Source organism: Plectropomus leopardus, chromosome 22 (genome assembly GCF_026936395.1).
Source record: "Plectropomus leopardus strain MGB_pleo_1.0 chromosome 22, ASM2693639v1, whole genome shotgun sequence".
Taxonomy (NCBI): domain Eukaryota; kingdom Metazoa; phylum Chordata; class Actinopteri; order Perciformes; family Serranidae; genus Plectropomus; species Plectropomus leopardus.
The window spans coordinates 9639318-9661420 of NC_142197.1; positions in this window are offsets into that span (position 1 = coordinate 9639318).

Consider the following 22103-nt stretch of genomic DNA (forward strand, 5'->3'; position numbering starts at 1 on the left):
TATTTAATTACCAGCCTGCCAAGACGGTGGGATCAGTTTGCGTGTTGTTCCATTTCTGATCACTGCCATCTCATGAGACTGCTGCCTTGCAGGAAGGGCCAAGGACATTGGCAACAAAATAGCACAGCAGGCACCAGTTATTGGTGTGTGCACATGTGTATGTACCCAACACAGTGATTTTTGTAGCAGTTATATAATTATGAATCACACAGACTCAAGCTTTCAGTTCTATTTCATTATTGGAGCGTAGTCTTTATTTCCTTCCTCTTATGTCACTACCCATTCTGTCCCTTAGTCCTGAAAAAAAGTAATGAAAATAATTTCTGGTATTTTGAATACAATATCACAAGCTCTATGTCATTGTCAGTTCATCAAATCAGGTCTCATTGTTTATGTGTGACAGCAGCAGCTTTGAGCTGTTGCCTTCGGGGCGGAGTCTCTTTGGATGAAAATATACACACTCATATACACACGCTCTCGCTCACTGTTCCCTCTGTCTCGCTCAGCTCCTTTGCTTGTGCAATGACGCACAGAGCAAAGTGCCAGGAATAGAACAGTTCAGTTGCATTCTCCCACAGTCCTTCCAGGATTAATGGACTCAATTGGGCAAAAACAATCATGTAATGTATTTTACGTTAGTTGGCTAGTTTTTATTTTTGTAAGGGTGGTAGGTTTGGGCACAGGCCCACACACAGCCACAAACTCACAGAAAAATATAATGATCACAGGCAGCATAAGATATAAAGTCATTTAGTTCTGATTGCTCCTTCACCCTGTGTAAGAAATCAGATTTAAACTTAACTTCAAGGTTAACTTTCTTGATGAAATGCTATTACTTAAGATATAACTTTGCAGCAGTTGCAAAAAACTGACAAATATTACAGAGGGAAAGCTGACAGTGTTTTTTAAAATATATGGGGAAGCTTCATGGACTTTTTGAAAGTACAAAAAACCCCAAAAATACCTAAGCACTGTAATGAAGTATTAATACTTTGTTGCATTACATGACAGGAAGCAAATGTGCAAATAGAAAATGGAATAAAACCATCTGAGTTTAAATTGATTACCACCTCTCAACATGAAATAAGTGAACATGATCACATATCAAGCTGTGTGAATTTGGTTAAATGAAACAAAATTGGGATTCAGTGGGATAATTGGGTTAATTAAAGAGAGGAGAGTCACAGTCAGTCAGTGCTACTGCTACCTGCACTGCAAATTTGCAATATCTCAATTAAATGCTGACTCTTTGCAGTCCATTAAAATTTCTTTCAGAGGAAAAATAATGAAAAAAAGTGATTTATGTTTTTTTGTAACACAACATTTAAGGGCAATCTGTTATTTTCTTCTTTTCTTTACCTCAATTTCTTTTCACTCTTGATTTTTTATCTTTAATGACATCCATTGTTTAAGAGCAGCGGTGCTTGGAATTGCCTCTCGTGAACATACTAAAAAAATAATTATTTTCCTCTTGTCCTCAATTTGTCATTTATCCTTTAACAACTTCACCTCATTTTTATTTTTACTTGATATCCCCACGGTGTCACAACAAGCCGTGGACGACCCTTAGTAATGTACGATTAATTTTAAGGCCGAAGCTAATACATTTTGGAAGCACAGAGTGTCAAGGTCCGTAATTGTATAATGAAATCAATCATGACAAGATGGAGGAGCACTGAGGAGAGATGTTGGGTTCGGAGGGTCAGGAGGGTGGCAGGAAGGCGAGCTGGCATTGACATCTTGAGTCTCATTATACCAAGGAGGAGTGTTGGGACAGTTTTTTTTTCACCCATGACATTAGTGACTCCCCAAAGTCAAAGTGAGAAATTCAATTTAAGTCATTTTAATTTAGCAATTAAATGAAGATGTAAGCGGAACTGGATGTAATTTGACAGACGAGTGGAAATTTAGTGCAGAACCTGAAGCTTGACATTCAGAACTCAGAGTTTATTACTCGATGGGATGCAGATGGGATTTTAGATAGAAATACAAGGTGGCTGGGGAATTGTAAGCCATGTTCGTCTTGATCAAATATTTGTCATTAGTGTGCCAAGTTAAATCAGTTGAGTTTTCATTCATTTTCCATAATATCCTTTATTTTTATTTATTCCCTGTCCAGCCTGCTGCATGTGTTTTTTCTGTCCTCAACTAACCTCACATATTACTGGACCTATCAGCCTAATATGTTTGTATACGATTATCACTGTATGCTCAAGGGTGCCTTGTGATTGCAGTGATTCACAACTTTTGAAAAACATATTTTGTTAACTAATTGTGTGATCAACAGCTGCTTCAGTTTTCAGCTTTGGGCAATGAATGTGGCAGCCACATCAGTGTGGGCAGACTCGTTTCTCAGCATTTTCACTGATTATTTTACAATGCTGTTGATTAGGAATCTGACATTGCGAGGTAACACAACTGTGGTTTGTATTCGTTCAGTCAAACTTTCAAGCAGAGGTTGTTTGAACATTTAAAAATGTCGGCCAGCTGCTGAAACGCCTTTGTAGGTTAACTCATTACTTATGGTGGTGATACACTGGGCAACTTTTTAAACAACCTGACAGGGCAATACGCATAGACTATATGTAAAGATGGATGACACGTCCCCGCTTTCCCCGGCTATGCTTAAGTGCTGTTAAAATATCTGGGATAAGGGCATTGCCATCTTGCAATGGTGATGTCATTGAGAGCTGGATTCTGTGTGGTAGCGATATACGTGGTGGGGGAAATTGTGCCAAAACACCTGTCTGACCAGTCGCGAGCAGCTCCAATAAATGCGAGCGAAAAAATTTGTTGACACAGCTTACAGAAATGGCAGTCCTTTTTTTTTTTATAGAATCGAACTCATTAAAACCAAACTTATCATAAGAACAAACACACAAACATCAGGGTGATGAGAACTACCGTCAGTGACAGAAACCGTCTTTGAGATAAATGTATTTGGAGTGTACTTTGACTTTTTTAGTTTGGCCTATGTCATTCAATATTATGGAGGGACGGGTTCTATGACCTGTATTGCAGACAGACGCCAGAGGGCAACTGAGATTAAAAGTCACACTTTGGGGGAACTGTCATGTTAACCACCTGCAGTCTACGGCAGTAGGCTTGTTCCATAGCAGAGGCATCAGTGGCAATTAACAAGGCTATAAACAAGTCTTGTCTGTTAAAGGGCATACTTTGGCTTTCAGTGTTGCTCAAAAACTGACATTCGTAGAAAAGTTTCGTCTCATTTTTCACCGCTGCATCTGCAGATTATTCCCATGTCAGATATGTTATGACTAAAGCTGGCTTGTTACAAGATGCATAAATCCTAGTCTTTGTTATCTTCACTGCCATCTTGGCTATAAGGGAGCAGGGAGGGGCAATCGATCGAGAATGAATTCTTCTTTGTTCCACCACTGTCATGCATACCTGCTGGACACATGGCCTGTTCTGCACTCCCTGTTCTCTGCCCACATGCCCCTACACACACCTGGGAGAGATCTGCACTTTACTGAGTTCACTTTTCTGGATTGTAGTTGAAATGTGAAATGTTGTGCCTTTTAGTGGAAGAATATACAATACATTTAATGTCCCTTACATGGCAACCTTATTTGTCCTTACTAATGTTGTATAGTTTTTAAAGAAGAGTACTGCTTTCCTACATTATAACTTCCATACTTGATCATATTTGTCTTTAGGTAGGCAGAAATAAGTATGTTCACCTCTATACAACAGCACTTTTACACTTTCCACGGAGTAGTTCAATGTTTGTCATGCTTTATATATCCTAAAAATACAGGTTTTAGAAGGGAGTCTGGTATTCTGGCACCTTCTCTTTGAAAGACTCTACAAATGGTAGTTTTCTCCATCAAAGCACATGACAGCACACAAACAAATCGTCGGCATGTTTTGTTTGGTGGAAGCACTGGAACCTGTGAAAAGCTCCTGATGCTTCCCTCAAACGGCTATTGTAACACTGAAAATCACAAATGGAAACATACTCCTGCTGCACTGCTTTCTGTGAGTTTTAGCTTTCAAGCAAGTGGCATTTCAGGCCACGCCCCATTGAGTGATGTCATAGCGCCTATTTTAAACTTTAACATATGGGGGAAGCTGTGACATCGCTGGTGGGGGTGTGGCCAGAAACATAACATGCTTAAAAGTTTCAACCCTCGGAGAGCACAGCGTCAGCAGTTTCCCTCATCTAATTCATTTTCATTTTACACATGGTTAGCTTCATACTCTATATTGCTTTGCTGATCGTATTTCCCTCGGTGTGAAATAATGCATACTTGTTATGTTGTCTCCCTCCAATATCACGGCGGCAGAAACTGTTGGAAACTCTTTAAAAATATTGATATTGATTTCAGCACCCAAAACGCACGTGGATTGAACGCCACTGCTCATTGATTTTGTGAATGCTTATTACAGTACCTGTCTTTTTTTTTTATACTGGAATCATTTCTACACTGTAAAATCTGACAGGCTGATATTACTTAGAATGATCTTGGAAACTGATTGCCTTAAAAAGGAAAGTAAATATAACTTTTAATTGTAATTTATGTTCACTTTATATCTAATTAAGTTTACTGAAAACTGAGGTGTATTTACTTAATTTTGTGAAATTCTTGCAAGTTAAAAATGAAAAGTGAAATTAACTTGTTCTTTTCGAGCATTTTCAAACTTCAGTAAACCAAGTTAGTCTGACTTAACTTGCTCATTAAAAAAAGGATTTTGCCAATAATAAAGTTAGGAGAATCTACGAGTTCTGTTCGTTTAACGTGTTATATATACATATATATATATATATATATATAATATACATATATGACTAATTTGCAACCAGCAGAATACAGATGTATAGCACAGTAAACTTGGTGTACTGGAGTTGCTAAAATTTAGAATTATTGATTTAATTAAACTTGTCATTTTTAAGTAACAAAAGCTTCATTGAATCAAGTAACTAAAACTAAATTTTAAGTAAATTTAACACACGGTATAAGGTAAATATAAATTAAAATTTCAGTAAAATTTTGGTAAAATCAACTTGTCAGGTGTTACTGTGTTTTTGTATGTATGTATCGTGGTATATCCATCACCATATCTCCTATTCATGTGCCATTTGCTGTCTTGGGCCGTTTCTCCTGCACAAACGTGAGTAGGCAGATCTGACGGGGCCGGACAGAGCTGGCAGCCAGCCCGTGTGTCTTAGTTAAAGGGCAGTGTGTGCATAATGCTGGCGCGGCGGAGTATCAGGGTCTATAATCTCTTCTGGAGCAGTGTCATCATGGCGGGGTCAGAGTCCCCTCTCCCTCCCCGGCACGGAGGGAGGAGAGCGGAGTGGAGTTGACAGCCTGGACACCGTAGGCCATGCTCAGTGGAGCTGCGGGCCAGCTAGGCACAAGGACAAATGACATATTGCAGCACACATTAGCATTTTTAGCCTGGCGTAGCATTTAGTGTTAGAGTTAGGAAGTGATGCAAATTTGCCATATGCATGTGGCGGGGTGAAATTAGCATATTGACTTTGTGTGCATCAGGATGGATGTTCTCAAAGGCCATGCAGGCTAACTCTTAGCATGCCCAGTACGTTTACATGAGGTTTTTAGCCCGACTAAAACTGGACTTTTAAAATGCATGCTAACATGTTAGTCTGACTAAAATTGTACTAAATCCAATTTCTTGAAGTCAGACTAATACATCCAGGCGATGGGATTTGAAGTCAAGCTCGAAGTCATCTGAAAACCTCAGTCGGATCAAAGTTCTATCCTGAAGTTATTGTAAATAAACATTAATAAACATTGTGATTGATAGGCCAGCAGTTCCCAATACGTGGGTCGTGGTTCAGAAGTGGGTTACTGGTCCATTCTGAATGGACTGAATGTAACTGCTGAACGTGTCAAGTTAGGGTAAAAAAAAAAACACCTTTATTTCTATGTAAAGTGAATTCCTGGCACAGAGCTTTTATTTTTTAAAAACTGTTTCTGTTTATTTTTGCAATACTTTTTTGTTTTTTTGTGTGTGTTCTAAGTCAATGTATTAATTAGATTTCGTAAAATGACGTTGAAAATGTGGTATTTTATCCAATGTGTGGATCTTGAACTAATGACTAAGGAGAAATCTGGACCAGTTTGGAACCCCTGGCATCAACTGTATAAATAGCTTAAATAGCTAGATCTATTGCAACTACCTGGAAGTGGGCATATCTTTACCTACTATGGCAGAGGCGGACATACTTCTGGCAATAAAGCGATTATCCCCCAGTGTTTGTGTACTGGTGCAAGGACAATAGTCCAGTTGAATGGCCTAATCAAGCTATAACCGTAGCTCATCCTCACTGTGCATGTTAACGCACTGACTGACTGATTGACAGGCACTTTTCAAAGTATCAAAAGGAATCTGCTTTCTGCAAGTTGGACCTATTGTAAACCATCACACTTCTTAAGGTTTGCATTGAATAGGCTACTGTTACACAGCTTACAGTAGCAGCTTACTCTAGCACTTAGCTCAGCAACCAAGAAAGTGTTCTGGAAATAGAACTGCAACAGCTGCAGATGTTCTAACAATGTTGCGAAAACCGGCCCCCGGTTGCCATATTTGTGTTTTCTCTTCTTCAGATGATTGGCCCAATAAGCTGATGGTGCACTCCACCAGGCAGGAAGAAAATGTACACAGAGGCAGGCTTCAACACATGCTGCCTGCTCATGTACTTGGAAAAACTCCCCTTTTTGCAAGTCAACAATTTGAAACCGTCGCTGGTGCTGCTTGTTTTTTTATTCCTACTCTTACTTGTCTCCCCCCTCCATGCAAGGGAGCTTGCTTCTTAAAATATTCATCCCCCCCTTTTCCCCCCTCTTACTTCTCAACTAACTTTTTGTCAGGAGAACAATTTTAGAGCGTTTCTTTCCCTCTGTCTTTACAGCGCTCTATCTCTCTCTCCTCTGTGTGGACTGTTTTGTTTGCCCCTCCAGACTTCAGCTTGCTGTTGTTGTTATCTGGGTCAGTTTGCAAGTGGAGTTTCTCCTCAGCTTTTTCTTTATTTATTTCCACCCACCCCTCCCAAAACAAAGGGGGTTACATCTATTCTTAGCGCTACACCAGTAACAGGGGTTGTCCTCCTTTCATTGTGCTCGGTGACATGAATATTGCAAACAAGAGGACTTACTGCGTGGGAAATGAATTAGTGCTATTTTTCCACATGAAAAGGGCCTGTCACTCTCTGTCACACGTGTGCACCTGATTTTCCCGCGCTCCTTTCCTCCCGCCCGCTCTCCCTTTCCGCTTTTTCTTCAACCTCAGCATTACAAAATGAATGATGAATGTTTTATTATATTATTTCCCTATTCCCATAGTTGCCAGGAGGTATACGCAGGAGGCATTTCGACAGTGCCTTTGTGACATTCCCCCAGGGTTCTGCAGAGGACTGAAGCACAGCAGAGAAGATTAACACTTGCATGTTTTGTATTATTCCTCTAAACCCTGGAAGGTGAATGTGGAAGGTCACCATTGTATACTGTATAATATAAAGTACGCCTACCATTGTCAGGGATTAAGGCCTGTCCAATGGAATTATAATGGCTGCCATAGTGGGACATACTAGGAGGCGTTTGTGATGTCTTAAACACAGAGACCATAGCCTTAAGGTTATGTTTAGTGATGGAACAATTTATGTTTTTATTGAAGATCTCTCTAGAAAAAACTCTAACAGTAATTCGATTGTGGTGAATTTCTATTATCAGGATAATCGTAAATATTGTGTCGAGCAGCACCCAAACAAAAAAAAGAAAAAAACTGCTGGCCATCCAACAATAATATATATATATTATTATATATATATATATTATATATTATATATATATATTTTTTTTTGTTAAACCAGAAACAGCCCCAAAATTGCTATGACCATATCCACCAGACTCTGCTTAAATAAACAGTAACTTTATGATTGTCAAACACGCTTCACTTAAAATACGCATTATTGTTAGGCTTCAATTAGGTATATTGTATCTTTATAAATGACAAAAATGACACTGTTTTAAATCAATTAAATACTTGTTTATTGTGAAATATATAACAAAGACAGGCAATGAGGCACAATAAGGGGCGAAGCGTTTTTTCCAGATGAGACTCTTTGGATGTGTATGGTTGCTATGATACAGAATATTCATAGAAGTAAAAATGTCAGCATGAAGTAGATTACTTTCTCTGGATGTATAAAAGGCTGAAGCATGTAAGGAGAGAGGACAGGCCCACCGGTATTAATTTCTACTTCATTATTTGTGCTGTTCAGCGATATGACGGTCGGTCTTTGTGGGTTTTGTCCCACCTGATCTCTACTGTGATTGGACAGCTTGGTAATAAGTGACAGTGACGAGCAGCTACAGCATTCGTGCTTGTCATGATGCTGGCATTTGTAGCATAGTGTAAATATGCAGCACTCCAGTGGAAAAAAAGGTAGTACCAGTTCCTTTACATCCCCTGCACTGACTTATCAATACTGTGGTATTTCAATATTGCAACTTTGCGGTTATCACAACAGTCTTACGCTGTTTGGTCAGGACAGTCATGACATGAATTCATACAGTCCCATGCCTCGTTATGTAACATTATAATATGCATGTCAGGATCATTAGTCATGCTCCTTTTCATATATTAAAAGTGATAAGCTCTTCATTGAAGCGTTAATTTTGTAAAGTTATAGCTTAATGGCGTTTCAATCAAGGGAATTGGAAGCTTATTTAAAAAACAGCTTTATCATCACGCCTTGTAATAACTTAAAACCTGTGCAGATTTCCAGGATTACCTTAATGAAAGGTCGAACTTCAAGGTCAAACAATTTCAGATTAATTCCACTCTATTTCAGTGTCTCACCTGAACTGGACTTGATCAAATCCAACTCCCATCCAATGCCCTCCGCACAGCACCTAAACCCGGGGTGACGCTGTCCGATTGATTGTGCTTATCTGCAACCTTTTTTTTTTTCACTCCAAAACCTTCTCCCTTATTGCCTGATTGCTTCGCCTCACTTGATAGGTTCTGTGTACCGTCAATATTTTAGTCAGAGATTAATTTCACCGCCGAATCTCGGCATTGGAAAGCTCTCAGCAATCAGATAACATTTATAAAGCCATGCTGACCCTGAACGTGGAGGATGAAGGGAGAGAGACGGAGAGGGCAGGAGAGTTACGGGGGGGACATTATTGAGTCTCGCAGCTCATCACATTCACCTCAGACTTTTTCGGGCTAATGGAATCTTCATCCTCAAGTTTGACAGATTGACCCGCACGTCCATGTTAACACATTACAGCCACATTTCCAACCCGTCTGGCCTTATAGTTCCTGTTAAGCACCCTCCCCCCAGGTACTTTCGATTTCCCCTCTGTTTCCTACCTATAAGCATAATGTTGACTTCTCTCGTTTTCAGGCAGCATGCGGACAACATCACGGTAATCCGTTGCTAAGGCTGCACGGTCAATCATATTAAATCCTAATACTATCAAGGTGACCCTGGGCATGGATTCACTGGGCATATGGTCCTCTTTTAAGCCTTGAAACAGCAACATGCTTTAGAAGAGGGAGGGGCAACCTTTATCTTTTCATTAAATCTACATCAACACAATTTATATGAACTTAGAGCTGAAGATCATTGTGAATATTTGTCTTTATACCTCAGACTGATTACCAAAAATAAAAAAAAGGCTCTACTCCAGGGCAATGCTCTGTGTTTTTTTGCCCTTTTATATGCCTTTTGTTAATTGTTTTTTCCCAAATGGAGTAGCAGTTGGATTAACTCAAAGATCACACAATGCGCCGGTCGTCCAACAAAAACAGCCAATGAATGAACGCACCCTTCAAGCCAACACCAGCCTCAATTAGTTTGCTTTGAAATTGAGATTCCCCTCAATTAGGCCTTTGTTTGTCAACCTGAAGTGGAATAAATGGTATTTCAAAGAGGCCTATTATGACGAGAGGGTGCATGTCCAAACAGGCCAAGAAAAAATCCCCCTATTACCGCTCATTCATTATGGCTACAAAGTGTCGTTGGTGCACTTAACCTTACAAAAATGCTATATGGCACTGCTAAGAAATATTGATTGCGGAGGCACCTATACATCATCTAGTTTCATTATTGACAATTTTGTTCAAGGGGAATAGTCCGTATTTGTGGAGTCTAAGGGCCCAGTGTGGGGTCTTTATCCCATCGTGGCGTGGATGATTGAGGTGTTTTGCTGTAAACATTGCATCTCAAGCCCAGGGTGCCTGTATTGGCTGTGACTAAGATGATATGGTGTCGCAGAATGCGCTGTACCGTCGCTGTATTTATTGATTTCCGAACAATGATTTATGCTCATTCTGCCTTATGTAATCGTTAGAAGACACTTGAACATTCACAGCCTTTCAGAGGCAGTAAATTAGTTCTCCTGTCAGGAGCCTGCAAGCTGCAAAACAAACTGTTCTTCTTCTTTCACAATGGGTCAGTTTTAGTATTGCTGGGTAAATTGTGTTCCAAGGGCACATTGTGTGCGCATTACAATTCTTTGTTGCATTCTTCATGTACTTCTGCAGAGATGAGCTTAGTTGCAGCTGGCATAGGCATCGCCCTTGAACAGCGCTTATAGCCACTCAATGTCATCCATGTGCTGGAAATTTGCATGTTATGGACATGCTCAGCCAATGAGAAGGAGCTTATTTAACATTATTGGTGCTGCACCTATAAAAAAGCACTCCACAGATCCAGATAGAGATAAAAAATAAATCTAAATAACTATAAATTCCCACTAAGGAGTAAAATTACCTCTGTCTTTATTGTGCGGCAGGCAGCACTGCAGTCGCACTGCGACATCTTCAACAACACGAGCAGATATGGACAGTGGTGAATCAATAGTCAGTTGGACGCATCAGAATGCTGTCCCACTTATAAATCAATCGATGGCCTACTACAAAAGGCCATCACAGAGCTTCCACTGTATAACAATCCCTAGACAACTTTCAGTAGACTGGCTAATCAATCAGGTTCCTGCAGATGGAAGCAATGACCATTGAGATGATGGCATTTGTTGTCCCAGCAAACCACATTAGAGGAATTGAGTTGAGAAGCTCAAAAATGCATTATTCCCAACTATCGATGCACAGCTGACAACAAGGCCAGAGGTTACAATTTCACACCATCTGCCATCATACAGGTCTGTGGCTACCATATTGATCTGTTTTCATGTGCTGCAGGTTGTTAAATGTACCTTCTGATGACAGCTGGGATCACTTGTATCCCATACTGCATTAAACAGCATTATTTACATTTTGTCGCCACTGATGATAATAGAGTGGACTTGGCAAAGCTGGAGGAATAATGAAGTCTGCTTATAGTCAGATTGTGCTGCAGAAACAGCCTTTCATTATATTTACTCAGAGGCATAATCCTGTTTATCTGATTTTCCGGGCCCCCTTTTTCTAGAATGTCATTCAGACTTCACTCAACTTGTTTACCTGATGAAATCATGGCTCACTAAGCAGAACACTTTTGACCACCTTCAAAATCAACAAAGAAAAGGCAAAGGTGTTAAATAAAATTACCCAATTGGACTAAAGTACGGTCGGCTTGGCAGAATAACTTTCTCCAAATTTAGATACTATCTGTTAAACTTTATATTTAAACTAATATTAAACTTAAGGGCTGGCTGGCTGATACGGAGAGAAAAAAAATATTTTTAATAAACAGCTCAATATTAATATTTAGATAATATTGTAGGCTTGACAATTGGTGCTTTCACAGAATATTTGCACTCTGAGATTTTTGATAAGGAATTATCAGTAATGTGGCTATAATGACTAAGTGGGTAAAAGCAAATAAGAGAACAGTCTGGTAAGTTCAGAAAATAACTTTTAATGCAGCCTTTAAAACCAGGAGACGGCACTTATTATTTATCTAAAATCCAAGACAAAATTGACTCTAATATCACAGTATCAATATAATATTGATATATTAGCCAGCCCTAATCAAACTATGACATATACTGATGTTTTGCCACAAAACCCTCTACAACTATTGATACTATAAGAGGCCCACTTATTGGTTCTTGTCCCAAAAAGGGATTCTTATGGAAATTAATGGTTGACTGACATCCATTAGATACCCTAGTGATTAGTCCGGTACAGAAATTAGGAAAATAAAGCTGTATTACATATGATTTGTTTAAGTACCATTGCCCGCCTGCTCTACTCTACAGTGCCGCTCAGCTTTCACATCAGTAATGTTGTTCCGTACACAGATACAATGATGTCTTTATCTATGTGACATTTTGCGGTGCTACAGTGTAGAAAAGGGCACAGTAGAGGGACACTGATGCTCGGGGGATTGTCAGCAAGGCAAGGCTCTGTTCCTGGCTGGGGAAGGAGCTGCTACTCTTGGGCCCGGAGCTCTCCGCCTCCTGCTGCTAGAGCTCCGACTACAAGTCAAAGGCAGCAGAACGGTCTGATCAGGTTCAGTCCGCATCCGACTTTGCTGCTGCTGCCGATACAAAGGCGTCAGTATTTAACTGGGACTGTTTCACAACTGGTTAAAAACTCCTTGTCACATTAAATAGCCATCCACTTTTGTGTTTTGCTACAGTTGGGGTTTATACCTTACACATAGCGCACTTGAGTAAACATTAATCATACTCGCAACTACCTTTTCAAGTGAACTTTAGTACAGATCAGCATACCATTGTGGGTTATGGTACGCAGCATTCTCGCTAATCAAACGAACTGGACTTGTCAGGTGTAGTCAGATCAGGTCCCAGTTGTAAAATCCTCCTTATTAAGTGTTAAAGTCATTAAGTAGTTTCAGCTGTGAGCTTTAAGAAGTGCCTCATGAACTCATGCAGGATGGATACAGTGCCAATGCTTAATATGGGACAATTAAAGAGGCTGCACCTATTCCTGCACTTCTTCGAAAAATGATCACAAGAATTACAGCAAAATGAATCAGGAAATGATTACATAGGTGCACTGAAGATCGGTCTTTGCAGATTCTCATGAGACCTTTTAATCATGTGCACACACAGAGACGAACTGAATGATCTACACCAGTGAGTAGATGACTGATTGGTCTTCCCATCTCCCCATCAGGCTTTAACAACTGCACATAACTCAGAAATCCCATACGCGGTGCCTAAATAGCGGATATGCATGTCCTTGATGCATTAGAGCACCATTAATGATTACTGACCTACGGTGATTTAGATTGCTGAGAGAGCGATGACTCATCGTGCCGTGGTATGATTGATGAACTTGCTGTATTTAGATCAGTACATTGTTTGGCACTTAGCATACACACACAGCTTATGTTGATATATTTACATGCTATGTGGGTAAGGTAAGGAACTATTTATCATCATGTTAAAGGAAGTCCAGAATTGTGTATAGGTCCACAATTATCTGTGGGTCCAGAATTGTGTGTTGATTCAGAATTGGGTATGGGTCCGGAATGGTCTATGGATCTAGACTTGTATATAGGTCCAGAATCGTTTATGGGTCCAGAGTTGTCTACAGGTCCAGCCTCATCTATGTCTCCAAAATTGTAAATGGGTCTCGAATTGTGTATGCGTCCAGAGTCATCAATGGGTCCAGGATTGTGTATGGGTCTAGAACTGTGTATAGGTTCAGAATTGTCCATGGGCCCAGGATTGTCTGTAGGTCCAAAATTGTGTATGGATTTAGAATTGGGTATGGGTCCAAAATTGTGTATGAGTCCAGCATAGTCAATGGGTCCAAAATTGAGTACGGGTCCAAAATTGTCTGTGGGTCCAGCATCGTCTGTAGGTCCAGAATCATCAATGGGTCAGGAATTGTCTATGGATTCAGAATTGTCTATGAGTTGATGCTATTAGCTGTATTATTTTGTTATGTTTTGTATTCCACAGTGTGATTTCTGCTCCCATAATTCCAAATCCAAGGTATCATTGTGTTACAGGAAGTCCAGAAAGATCTATGAGTTGATGCCATTAACAGTTTATATTTCCCTATGCTTTGTATTCCAGAGTGTTATTTATGCTTCCAGATTTTAGTCAAAATTGCCATCGCTCAAGTGTCTTGAATGAATCACACAGAGGCCAATAATGCCCCGTGGTCGTAGCAAACCTGCTGCAATAGAAATCAGAAAGCTTTAGAATCGCACAGTTGGCACAGGAAACTACTACCACTGTGACTGTGCCGCCGCCGCTGCTCCCCTCTCTCATTCTCAAACACCCAAGATTGATGTGTTCATTTAACATTAGCCTCCAGCACCACAAAGAGGATAAGCACCTGCGCTCTAAAAATACCTCCTTTTCAGATCATGTGAGGAAGAGAAAATCAGATGAGTGAAATTACACTTCAAATGGAAACCCATTCATATTGCACTGTGCTCCTTGCCAGCGATCCACTGTGTTCACAGTAACGCCTGGCTTGCTGCTGAAATATTGATATTCATATGGAAATGCTACCCTTTATTAACATAATAACATAAACAAATTCGGGATTTGATTCGGGTCCAAGGATTGAGGCAGTGGGGCACTTTTGGCAAGCTTGCTAGTCAACAGCTGTGCGTCTCAGCCCAGCATGATGTATGCTTCTACAGCTTCATTTGAGGAGCTTTTGGAGCTGCATTTTTGTCTTTAAGAGAATATGGATGTGTGTGTTGGTGGTTTCTTGTGGGGATGAGTCGAGTGTGATTATATATCTATAAGCTTGTTGTCATAGTAACAGTGCAGGGCTTACTTTTTTTTCTCTTTCATAGTCTAAGAAAAATAGCCCCTGGGAATCAAAATCCAACAATTAACTGAGCTGCGTCAGCCATTTAAGGCTTTTTAGAATTGGATGTTAATGAAAATAGTATCACAGGGGGTAAAAAATGGCTACTGTTCAAGACTCCTTTTTTCTGCAAAGGATTTGCAATTATGTAGATAATCCTTTTCTTGCATTAGTTGATTTTCATTAAAGGGATAGTTCAGCCTAAAATCAAAACTACACATTTTTTCCTCTTCCCTGCAGTGATTTTTATCACTCTACATTATTTTGGTGTGAGTTGCCAAGCTTTGGAGATATGTGTCCCTTTGTATCATTCGGTGTCCTCTCGCTAAATTCTGAAGTTTTTCGGGTTCATGAACACAATGCAGGCTTAGCTCTCCATGACATCTTTTTTGCCTCTGCAGCACTTTGTTCCTCGCAGGGTGGAGAATAGATCATTTAGCAATAAGTATATGCTCTACTATACAGTATATATATATAGCTCTACTAGATATATATACTATATATCTATTTACATCATGTTACAAATGTACTTATTTCAACCCAAAACATGATCTTAGTTCTAAATCTAACATTAACCATGAGTTGCTATGTGCTTAGCTGTGCGGCCTATGCCTTGTTGTGACATACCTATTAGCTTGAGGATTCATATGTATTTGACAACCAGGGGTTGGATTCACGCTTCTTTCTGAACTGTGATACGATTTGTGGTTGTAATTTGGTAGAAAGTTAATAGAAACTTCCATTATATTTAAAAAAAAGGCAGATATCTCTATGCTTCATGTGTCTAGCACTCGACAGCTCACACAAAAACAATCTTGACTGATAAATAGCACCGCAGGGGAGAGAAAAAATATGTGTTTTTGATTTAAGGGTGAACTGTCACTTCAAGAGTGCATATGTGTGTACCTAAATGCATGTGTGGGGGATTGTAGTACACACACAATCCAACAAGTGCACAAGCAGCTGCTATTTTGCTCAATAACCCTCAATTCCACTCACTCCACTGGAGATGAGGTAGTTCGGAAAGGTCACCACTTAAAATAGATCCTACCTTGTATGGGCAAATGGCGCCGCAAGAAGAGAAAAAATTGGCATAATGAGTCTAGTGTTGCTCCTTCAAACAGCATGTTTTTGTCTTTTTATGGAGATATTATTCAGCAGCCGTGTCCCCTCTCATCACTCAGTGCTCCTCTCTATGTAAGTGAGATGGAAAGAATGGGGATGTGGTCAGTCAGTCATGTCTAAGAAGACCTTGGAGGACCAGGGGAGCTTTGCCGCAGGGACTTGACAGTATGAAGCTGATAGATTGGTTTGCCCAGCAGACAGGCTCAGGCAAAAAAAAAAAAAAAAAAGCAAGACACCATGACCACACCTGGGACATTAAATCACACTGGAATATCATTAGGTTGATTCCTCTTGGGGACGGGCACTAATAGGTCCATTTCACACTGAAACAACTTTGTGGTTAGGGGAGTATTTCACATCAAGGTAAAATCAGAGTGAATTGCAGAAGCATGTGAATTGCTGGGGGAAAAAAATTAAATGTAATCACACTGAAGAAGCTCTCAAGGAGGAGGATAGGTAGAGAAAGCAACTGCACAAGACAATGACATGATAAATGTGCAGTCCCATTGAAATGGGAATAAATTAAAATGGAGCGGTGATGTTTCACACAAGTACTCAATAATAGTGCTGCAACAATATATATTCATTTTGATGATAAATCTGGCAATTATTATCTTGATTAATCATTTTTATGCCTCCACTACAGTGATAGCCATGGCTGGAGGAATTATGTTTTAGGGCCGTCCGTCCATCTGTCCTGCATTTGTGAACACGGTATCTGAAGAACGCTTCGAGAAAATTTCTTCAAATTTGGGACAGATGTCCATTTGGACTCAACAATGAACTGATCAGATTTTGGTGGTCATGGGTGAAGGTCATTGTGACCTTACAACCATCTCGTTTTTATCAACATGATTTCTCTAGATCACCTAGTAAGATTTTTCAAATTTGGCAAAAATGTTCACTTGGACTCAACAATGAACTGATTAGATTGTGGTGGTCATAGGTCAAGGTTACTCTGACCTTAAATCCATCTCAATCTCGTTAACAGGTTATCTCAAGGACATCTGGGGGAAATTCCTCAATGTATCCCAGGTAAACTGATTAGAATATGTTGGTCAATGGTCAAGGTCACTGTGACCCCTTTCATCACATTTTCATGGATGCAATATCTTAAGAACACCTTGAAGGCATTTCTTGAAATTTGGCTAAAAGGTTCAACAATGAACTGATTAGAACTTGTTGGTCAAAGATCACAGCCACTATGACCTTGCGTCGGTCTCATTCTCATTTAAGCAATATTTTGAGAAGGCCTTGAGAGAATTTCCTCAAATTTGGCACAAACATAGATTTTGACTAACAGTTGAACTGATAAGAATTTGGCGGTCAAAAGTCAAAGGGAAAGGCCACTGTGATCTGACAAAAGAGCCATAACTCAAGAATTTATATGCTAATTATAACAAATAGTCATATAAAACTCTATTAGGGTAAAATGATGAAGGGAGGACATTTTTATATCCAAAAGATTACAGGTCAACTATTTGTGACATCATAATGTTTGGCAAAAACACCTTTCTGGCCATTATTACTCAATGGTATAGTTCAGGAAGAGGAGGAGAGACATTTGCTCAGATACTGAATTGTTGACACTAATCTTAGGTGTCCACCTTGAGGCTGTGTGGTTTGTATAGCTCTGTGCTGCCAGGGGGAAGATGCGTGTGACCAATCCATATGTTGGTGAAGATTTTCAGTCATACATGCATGCTATTTCTAGGTGCTATATTACAGGCAACTGGCCTTGCTTGAGTTTTTTGAAGACTTTGCGCCTCTCAACTGAGCAGATGAGAAAGCGGATTTGAGACTCAGCCCTCATGCGACCTCAATGACTGTACGGTTTCACACCCACACTGGGTTTAAAGCCTGACTCTCCTGACTGGTCTGTTAGAACTGGAGAAGCCGCTCAGATGAGAGATGAAACGTCCTCAAGAAACACAAACAAGTCCAGGCGCCTACGATAAAGCACCTAGAAGTGAAGAATCCATGTTTTCATAGTCATGGATTGAGTGGTTTGAGTAGGCATACAACCAAAAGGCAGTAATTATAGTTTTCCCTGTAAAATGTATGTGCAATATGTTCACAATAATATCTCAGAGCCCATAGTGACGTATTCATATTGTTTTTTTGTCCCAATCAACAGTCCGAAACTCAGACAAGCTCATAAACTGTCAGTATACATTATTTCTGAAATTACCTTTAAAATTTCAAGCACCAACAAATAACAAATTAGACTTGGGCTTTCAAAGAAAGCTAATTTCTTTGGTGCACATATGAAATGACACCAATGACGTTGTAGTCACGCCACCCCGCAGCTTCCTCTGTGTTCCCATCATTCTCACATACGATCATTCAGCAGCCATCAAACAGGCAACAACAGACGCAATGCCATCTGCCCGATCTGAAGGACAAATGACAGTGGCGCGTTTGATTCATGTGCCCTCTGGCGAGAGAAACCCCATGCTGTTCCACCGTTTATCCTGAAATCTTATCTGTGTCATGAGCTCCAGGGGTACCACTACTCCTTCCATACTCATCAGTCCCCATTGGCATCTAATGGGAGGAAGAAAAGCAGGAGATCAGATTTGCTAATTAGGCTGATTTTAGCATGTTCATTCTAATCCGAGCAACCGCCGTGCTGCAAGCTCCAACCAACAGCTAAATGACCTGTGCGGAGGTATTAATTGCAATCTCTTAGTTATACATCTTAATTAACCCCCACCTCACCCTGCTCCACCACCAAAATAGACTCTTTTTTTCTGATAAGATTGAATTTTTAGCTGAAAGTTCCTCTTTCCTGTGAGTGAGCATGGGTTTTCTCCATTCTTAAGGATTATAATGAAATGACTACAAATGGGTGGAAAAAACTTATTTGGCTAATCCAGTGATTGTGTTCTTAAAATTTCTGATTACTTTCTAATAAAGCATAAAATACCCTTTCTATCAGAGAATGCAAAACAAACTTTGTATTCAGTGACTTGTCTAAGCCCAATAAATCCCTCTCTGTGTTTTACAGCACTTGTTTATGTTGTTTATGCCTTTAACCCTTTGAAACTTGAGGAAATTAGTTTCATTTCTTTGTAAAACATGTGAAAGAGGCAAAAAATGGCAAGAAATGTCCCACAAAGTGCAAGAAATTAGTAACATGGGACAAGAAAATTCCCTAAAAATTAGTTTTAAAAATGAGTGTGGAGATTATTTGATAATCATCAAACAAAAAAGCAAAAATTGCCCACAAACCTATATTTTAATTTTTAAGAATTTGATATTTAAAGTTATGTTCCAGAAAGAAACATTATGAAATAAAATACATAAATAAACACATTTTTTTCAGGTCATTTCTTGTTCGTTTTTTTTTTTTTACTTTTTTGCATATTATTAATTTAATTTACTATTATTATCATTATTATTGTTATTATTATTATTATTATTATTATTATTATTATTATTATTATCGTTATTATTATTATCATTATTATTAATGTATGTATGTATGTATATGTGCTTTTTTACAGTTAATTTTCTTTTAACTTTATACTAATTTCCCGCAATTTTTTTGGTCCTGTTAAGTATTTGTTGCCTCTTTCCCATGTTTTTAAAAGAAATCAAACACATTTGCTCAGGTTACAAAGGGTTAAATATGTGTATCAATTACATAATATATTCCTGTTAACTACTAACAGTTTGTGTAATAGTGTAAAGTATAAATACTTTTTCGACTAGCACCTTCAAAAGTGCCTGAGCTGAAGAAGTTTTATCCCCAAAACTGGACTAATTACTCTAGTTAGGAGCTGGCAACGCAAGTGCTTTGGAGATTTGGAGGATAATCAAAGGGCCGCAGAGATTAAGCATTCCTTAACCTAATCTAATTATTCCTGACAAGCAAGATGAGGCCTTAAAATTTGGGAGGAGAACAACAGCATTATGCTGGGTGCTTGCAAAAGAGATGTTTCCTCATGCAGCTGTGTAGACGGGTCAAGGCCCCTGTCAAAACAGAAAGAGAGGATTGGTATTCAGGCTGACAATATGAGGTCCTCTTGACATTTGTGATGGATCTGTGTTGTTCCCTGAATATTTAATCACCCACCCTCAGTGTGGCGCAAAAGTAGATGGATAACAGTCTTGCATTTTATTGAAGCCTCAGTAGTTATGTAAAAGATTAATTCAGGCGTTGTGCCTAAAGATATTTAAATTTTAAAGAGGACTTGTTATGTTTTTCTGTATATATATATATAAAATGAAACAATGTGGGATATTCACATTAAATGTGGCTAAAGTTTCAAATAATGAGGTAAACTTATGTAAAAGTAATTCCTTTGAGCAGAAACCACGGGCTTCAGACTCCTAAGAAGCTGAACCAGTGGCACAGTGATGTATGACCCCCAACTAATGCTGATGCTAATAGCAGCTAAAGTTAGCATAAAGTACAAACACGCGCGTGCGCGCACACACACACACACACACAATTTAAAGCAGAAATCAAATAATGTTAGATTTCATTCATTTAAAAATTGAAAATAGGGAATTTCTCCAGCATTTCAAAAGCAGAATTAAAAATTTAATATTTTATAAGGAGCTGTTTTTTATGCTGCTAAGAACATAGGTTACTCAGGTATAGCTCCATCATTGTTCAAAGTAAAAAAAGAAGATTATTATGCAAGTTTCAATAGATGAACAATTAAAGATAAAATAAAATTTAAAAAGGTGCACAATATATGCTATATCGACTAATCAGTCGATTATTTTTTCTTGATTAACTATAGTTGTTTGGTCTACAAAATGCCAGAAAAATGTCATATTTTCCTCAGATGTGTCTTTTGTCCACAACCCTGAGATATCCTTTGACTGTCATTGAGTAAAAAAAAACAATAACAAGCTGGAAATGAGAATATTTTTTTCTTAGATAATTACAAAAAGCAATTAATTAGTTATCAAATTAATAAAGTATGAACCTGAAAATTTGCGCATAGGTCCCCTTTAAAGAATACAGTACTGTGAGTCTGACTAACAACATATGAAACTAAAGTTTTCCTAGTTGTTACAAATATAGTACTGCAGTTTCTTATTTTACATTGGAATTTACTAATTCTAAATAATATTTAAAAAAAACATGAGATTAGAAAACACAGCACACAATGACATTGAAAGCATTTGTAGGTAAATATATTGTATGAAGAATAACAATTACTCATGTGGTTCCAGGTGACAAAAAGCCAAAAGGAATCATGAGATAAAAGTGAATTTGTTTTGCAGAATGGGCTTAGTCCGTGGAGCCTGTAGATAGGAGACAGTAAGAAAATCCAAACACTGCTGAGGGCAACGTTCAGAAATTCAAAATATCTTAAACCAATCCTGTAAGTAAACAGAAAGGTACCGTATGAAGTTGACTCCTCTGTTGTTACTCCACTTTGCTGTGATTTACTGTTTTCTTCTTTTTTTCAGTGAAGAAGGTACTGATATCCAGTTAATTAGTATCAATACTGCAGTGAAAAAAGTACTGCATTGAAAATGTTACTTATGTGGTTTGAATTATTCAGATGACTCCTGTTTGCGCGGGACGGTTTTGTGGTTCAACCCTTGTTGGCATGAATCATTCCTGCTTATGTGTCCTTGAGCAAGACACTGAGTCTCTACCAGGGTCGCGTTTGTAGAGCTGAAGCGGAAAGAGACTTTCTTTGTTCGATCAATAAAGTATCGCTTTATTTTTATGAAAGTTGCCCCGGGCTTTAACACTGGCAACTTGTTTTCAGCATCACTTGTAATAGAATGTTTGCTTGGTCGCTCACATTTCTCTCATGTGTAGCAGCAGTGCTCCCCAGCAGAAATGCTTTAATCAATTTCCTCTCGATTGCTGTAGACCTTAAAGAGCGCATAAACACACTGTTGTCGGCCAGCGTTAAGCAAGTATATAATTGTGAAAGATGTTTAAAAAAAAAAAAAAGGCAGTAAAAATGGATCACTGTTTGGTCTTGGGCCTGTTTCAGCCCACAGAGCCTCTAGCAATGGCTTTCTGACCTGACAAATAAACACAGGACTTGGGGGGATATTTTTTATGTTTTTATTTTTTATTTTTTTAGCGTTTAGGTGCTTTTTAGAAGGCCTTTATTTGCCTGAGATTTAACAGTCAAAGTTGTAATGAGCGTTATTTTATGTGAAATAATCAAAGTTCTCATAGCTTTCAAATGCAGTTCATATCAATTCTTCTTATGTGTTATCTGTATGTTGATATAAAA